General features: G+C 37.2%; 1 long non-coding RNA gene across 1 annotated transcript; it reads left to right on the top strand.

Moving 5' to 3' along the window:
- Nucleotides 1-923: 923 nt before the first annotated feature.
- Nucleotides 924-2,109, top strand: LOC308086689. Its single transcript, XR_013933261.1, has 4 exons — nt 924-975; nt 1,399-1,482; nt 1,603-1,703; nt 2,067-2,109. It is a non-coding gene; the product is annotated as an uncharacterized lncRNA (long non-coding RNA).
- Nucleotides 2,110-6,805: the final 4,696 nt, after the last annotated feature.

Below are 6,805 nucleotides of genomic sequence, written 5' to 3'. Positions count from 1 at the left end.
TTTGTTTTGTTTATGTACAGTGTAATTGAGTACCCAGAAAAGTGCTCTATAAATCTGTTTATCATTATTATTATTATTATTATTATTATTATTATTATTATTGTGTTTCAGAGCCACATTTCTTGAGGAATTTGATATATTTTGGAATCCCATCAATGAAACTGTACAAGCTCCAACTACAACCACTACTACAAAGGCCCCATCAACACAGACCGCCACAACTACAACTACACAGACCACCATTACTCCAGCTACACAGACCGCCATTACTCCAGCTACACAGACCGCCACAACTACAACAACACAGACTGCCACAACTACAACTACACAGACCGCCATTACTCCAGCTACACAGACCGCCATTACTCCAGCTACACAGACCGCCATTACTCCAGCTACACAGACCGCCACAACTACAACAACACAGACCGCCACAACTACAACTACACAGACCACCATAACTACAACAGCAAAGACCAGTCCAACTCCAACAAGTCCAACTCCAAAACCAATCATCTTGGTAACAAATTCAGCAACATTTTGTGAATTAATTTATGGCCTACCACCATTTCTTGCACTAACCTCTCTCTCTCTCTCTCTCTCTCTCTCTCTCTCTCTCTCTCTCTCTCTCTCTCTCTCTCTCTCTCTCTCTCTCTCTCTCTCTCTCTGTTGTCTCCCTCTCTCCCTTTTTATCTTGTCTTCCCTCCTGTTCCTTTGTTTATATTCAGTCCTTTCTTTGGTTAGGCTTAGCATTCTTGATTGGAAGGAAATGTTTCTACACACTACCGTGGGTAAGCTTTTTTGAAACATATAACTTCAATAATGAACTTCAACCATGACTTAATTAGACATACAAATTGGTTCTAAAAGATATGCCTTAACCTCGTTCACAAGTTCAACCTCCCCCTTTCTTATTATCTACAGATAGACACAGAATTCATGCTTGATGGCTATCCTTACCTTCGTCTAAATTGGGTGAGGCTGAGAAATGAAAAATTACATATTTATGCACCCTTTACATCTTAAAGCTGCACTATGTAACTGTCCTCGGTTCTCCTGAGCAAGTGCTGACATTTTTACCATTGAACTAATAGAGCCTGCTTGCTTGCGGGATGAATTGAATCTTGACCTTCAGGTCAAAATTTGTGTCAAACCAGAAACAGGATTGTGTTTAAAGGTCATGTCTCACCTAGACACAGGATCTAAATGTCTCAATAGAAGAGCAGGGAGACAAAATACCAATTGTATAAGTTATATTGCATTAACATACTCTACCATACAGTTTGGATAGAATTACATTTTATTCCTTAAAAAAAAAAGATGAGTTACATAGTGCCGCTTTCAGTGTGCTATGTAGGTTTGTGAATGAAGAAAATAATAATACTTAAATTTTTGTAGGTGTGTGTAACCTTTTGTTGGATGCTGACTCTGATAGCTGAGATCATTGCCTTGATCATGTTTTTTCTGTTGGAAACCAGAAATGTGAGTGTTTTTAAAACAAATAATCTACAGGATCTGAATATGTAGGCCTACTGAGATTATTTGGACAACAAAACTGTAGCTTACCCAGTGTGTGTGTGCGTGTGCGTGTGTGTGTTGCAGGTCACTCTCATTGCTCTCGTTTGTGTGGCAATTGTTGTTACTGTAGTGAAGTTGATATCAAGTTGTATCATCCTACCACGCATTGGACCGAGTCATGAACTGTAAGTTTATGTTGAATCAATACAGACAGACAGACAGACAGACATGCATACATATACACAAAAAAACAGAAACAAAGACAGATCCATCTTGATCACATGACTATAGAGATACTGTGTACCGATTTGCGTGATGTATGGATAAAATCTGTAGGAGTAATATAAAAAAAAATGTTTTGCAAAAATTCGGCCTCCTGGTAGCACTATAACAGTGTGATGTGAAACATTTGGGGCAGAAGTTCTGCTCTGGCACCCAGGGGGGGAATGTGCCTGCAGTGCCGTGCACAGTTTCGCTGCCATCGGGCCTTCGGCCTGGCGGAGACAACTACTGTATCTGCACAAATGTTATTTTTTATTATTTTTAAGGAAGGACATCTATCTTCGGGCTGACCAAGTGGTTTCCTTCATCCATGAGATTTTTAGCAGTAAGGAAATCCAACTATTTTTTATCTTATTGAAATGACCGGAATGTATTGCTCAGAGTGGAGCATTTGGGCACAGTCTTGGGGTAAATTTAGAGACTCTTAAGGTTAATCTTTACATAAAGTTAAATTAATACTCAGGATCTTGCTGTGTATCATATCATGTTTCATAATGTTAACTGTCACTTAGAAAATAATAATACCTGACTGACTCAAACACAGTTGCTGCCATCTTTGTGTGTTCGAGGGAGATAGAGGATTGTACCCGGCAGAATAATACAGCAGCCCTCTTGCTTCTGAAAGTGATGGGCGGCTATACGACTTGGAGGTTCCTGTTTTACATGTTAGTCTTTATTCGCCATATCAACAGAAACAACAGGCTGTGCAAGAAAGGTGAATTTTATATTTTTAGTTTTAGTTTTAAATACTATATATGCTTGTGCAGTGAAATTGGTTAAATAGCAGAATAAACTCTTTGCCACTTTTTCAGTTGCAGTGATGAGTGACGTAAGGAAGGGTGGCAACATAAAAGTGAGAATCTACACACTACATTAAAGATGACATACTGTTGTAATAAGAATATTTAAAGGATCTACACCATGAATTTGAAAAATAATAATAATATTTAATATCATATTGTTTATGTCCCTCAAACGTTTTTCAAAAGGTTTGAGCCCTAAATCAAGCCTCAGATATACTCATTCCAACTAACTTCTCTCTGGCTTATAAAGCACTTTCACCTGCAATACCACATTGTCCTGTTTGGCACGGGGCACTATTGAGCCAGTTTGTATGCATGTTATCTTCTGGTTCTGTGTGGAAAAAGTAAAGAAAAAGGTGTAGTCCCTTTAAATCATGGCTGGATAATGCATTATTATTACATTAACACTAAGAATAATAGGTGCTTTTCACTTCTGTTATTACTTCTGAATTCAAGGTGGTGCCCAGTGGAGGAACAGCAGGTCAGAACACCTAATATATTTGTTTCTTCTCAAGAAATCATTGCAGGTTTTCCATAATTCATTAAAAAAAAACATTTGGAGACCCCATGCAATGAAGTTTCTTTCAGCATTCAAATTCTCCGTTTTTTGATACTTTGAAGCTGAATAGAGATATAGACTAGAAAAAGTGCTTCTCGGAGCACAGGTCTCCGCCAGGACAGGTAGGTTAGTGTGGGCCAGCAATGTTCGGAATTCGGCAATCAGGCTGGAATGTGAAAAATCATACATTACTCTCTCGCCATGCCTTTCGGCCTGGCGGACACAATAAGTACACAACAGTGCATGGCAGATTTGTAGGACTACATGCATGAACTTAATTTTGTCTGCTATACTTAGCGGTATAATCTGAGGAATTATCATAAGAATATTTTCCTGTTGTTGCAGTAAATATTTAAATAGATAATATAGTTCTTAAAAGCTGTGACAGGGCCTTGTGTTGAAGCATTGTCACTTCATGACTGGCTTTGTTACACTAATAATCTACCAGACATTTTGTTCCACTCTAATTTGGTTAGGGTTAGAATTATACTGTATATACGTGTAAATATGAGTTTTGCATTTGAACGCTGAAAAGCATTGTATGTCTGTATTGTCAAAGTAAAAACAGAAGAAATGGCTCACAACCATAAGAATGCACCTAAATGATTTTTGGATAGTCTACATTATTTTTGTCTTACTTTAGGATGTAAATGATTGAAAACTGCAACCTGTTTTAGTCTTTAATACACACATCAAGAGAACAATCTAATCTAAATACACTGCAGGCAGTGATTGATTAATAACAGAATAAACATTTTCTGTTGCAGGAAGCTTACAAATATGTGACGGATGGAAGGAGGTAATAATCTGAACACTTTATATTCATGACTTAATGACTTACCCAGTTGTGAGCATAATTAAATAACCGCAAGAAGTATCAATTCAATATAACAGATCATGCATTATGACAGTAATGTAATAAACATGCCTTTTTCACTACTGTCTGAATTCCAGATGGCACGAAGGCGCAGCAAAAGAGCCAGGACAGTCAATGCTGCCGTCTCTTTTATCTTCTACCTTGGAAGCATTTGTTTTGTTGTAACTCTTATTGTCTTATTGTATCGCATAAATTAATTTATCCCGTAAATAGTCAATTAGGGGTGCCACACTTACACGACACACGCAACATAAATGAGTGGGGTATTATAACATGGCAATATACATCTTCGAGAGTCGAGACAAGACTGAATTGCGATATTTAATCAAAACTAAAACAAATCCCTCAGTGAAAGTTACAGTAGTGGATACCATTTCCTTAAACATAGCAATCATCATTGTTGAGTTCTACTCACTGGCTGTCTTCTACTCTATTCAAGGGTTTTGGGGAGAAGAGTCAATAATACTTTGTAGATGACTGCTTGTAAATCCTTTACAAGAGGGTTGCTTGAAGCAACCCTCTCTAGTATCATGGAAAAGTGCCATATAAATAAAGTTTATAAACTCTGATTCCACTACAATAAACCGAAGATGATGGGCAATCATGATGATGATAAGTTGATATAACTGAAGAAATGGAACCAGTGATTTTAGCACTGGTTATCATTAAGCACTTTGTTGTTGCAGGGTGCTTGTTAATACAAAGAAAATACTTAAAATAGACTGCATGTACCTTTTTGTTCTTTAACCACTTGAACCCTAGCATCCCTTTTCTGGGGTGTACATTTTGCAAAAACAGCTAATCTACAAGCTTAAAATGCATCGCAGCGTGATGCGTTGTTAGCGTGTAGATCGGCTTTTTTCAGCGAAGCGATATATATAGCCCTTGGGAATCCGGTCAACTAAGTTTAGGGCCCATGGGAATACAGTCAACTAAGTATAGGGTTTAAGTGGTTAAACATCTATTTTAATTGATGGCTAATATAATTGTAATTTACAGTCATTTACAGTCACTTTACAATAATGAAATTGGCTTGTTATTTCTTACATACAGTAATGTCACCAGTTCAGTGCAAATAGGCCAGCTTAAGGTGGTTTATTCTTTGTCAGCTCAGCTGTTCATTTCCTGGGGATGTGTTGCATAGTGTTGAGGTCAATAAGGAAGTGAGCAGTCTTACCAACAAGAACTGCCATGACATCTTCAACACTTCATGTGACAAAGTCAACATTTATTTTGACTTGAAGCTGAACTCTGAAATACTTTGCTTGCCTGAAGTGGGAGTTAAATAGCTTCATGTGCCAGGCACCACCTGTCAGTAGACCAGGAATGTTAGCAGCATTACATCACACAGTCAAATGTGTCTACAAAAAACAAGGAATATCATTACAAAATGATGCCATCAGTTTATAATCAATGTGTATATGTTAATAAAGTATTCAATCAATCAATCAACCAATCAATCAACCAATCAACAAACACATTATGTGTCTTGATTTCTATATTTCTTTAATTGTAGTGCTGAAAGCTTTGTATCAACTTTCTTTGCATGACAAACTCTAGAAGCAAACACAACAGATAATATGTTTATTGAAGGGCAAAGCCATTCAAAATAAAAACCAGCATACCCCAATAAAGCATTATAACTAATGGGTCTATACATCAGTTGGACTGTTGATCTAATCATGTGGTCAATGTTTACTGAGCCTGGGGTATTAGTTCATTGTGGTATTGCCTGCAATTCAAAGTATGAGGATGAAAACATTTCTTGATACTAAACACTATTGACATTATAGGAGATAATTCAATATTTAGAAAATAAATTAAACATACACATTTATTTTGTTTGAATGGCATTCATAAAGAGGGTGTGGTGCCGTTCCACAGGATAAAGACTGAATGGCTCGATACAAATTTATATCAAACTTAGACCTGTCCGTGTCTGTGTATCATTAGCTCCTCTACATGATTCAAGGGGTTTATGAGTCAAACAAGCCACGTGCATTTACTTTGCACCCACAATGACTCAGCCTGGGTAACCAGGTCACATACTCAGTCACGCCCATTCCCTCAAACTAAATAAAACAATAAAATACGTTTCCTCATGTGCTCCAGGGTCTGTTTTTGTCAAACCATTGCACATAAATTGCAAAAGCAATATGGCACCCCCTGTTGGAGCTCCGTTACAAATGTTATGATTTTCTGGACTGAAGACATACCCTATCTTCACCGAATGTGTTGCCTGAGCAATTGATAATTAATTAGCTGAAGCTACAAAACTAAGTTATTGTGAGACTCATTGTATTGTAACATAATTAACAAAGAACTGACTGATGTAAACAATTGACTACCTTGCTGCAATGTTCAAATGGAAACTCAGGAAAGTCCCTGTAATTGCTGGCTGGCTTAGTTTTCATTATATGAAAAAAAAGAAGAGAGTATATTACAGTATATGAAGGACCACTATGTGATTTGAATATATTTACTTCTGACATTTGAGAGTTTGGCAAAACAACAGCATAGTGTCACCTCAAGTGAGGCAATGCCTAGAAAACAAATCTCTGGGCAAGATACATAACAGACACATGGGTGTAGTAGATCACTTTGTAAATGACATATTTCGCCTTATATTGTAACTTCCTTGTTCCTGTTGTTTGTTTTCAAATGTTGATTTGTGTGCACTGTGAGTGCATTCAATAATATATTTTTAATGTAGACCCCAGGAAGACTAGCTGTGATCCTAACAAATTAACATATGTTTGACCACTG

Source organism: Gymnoscopelus braueri (assembly GCF_963280865.1).
Source record: "Gymnoscopelus braueri genome assembly, chromosome: 6".
NCBI lineage: Eukaryota > Metazoa > Chordata > Actinopteri > Myctophiformes > Myctophidae > Gymnoscopelus > Gymnoscopelus braueri.
Note: the sequence above shows the minus strand (reverse complement) of the source record. Positions and strands in the feature narration are given on the sequence as shown.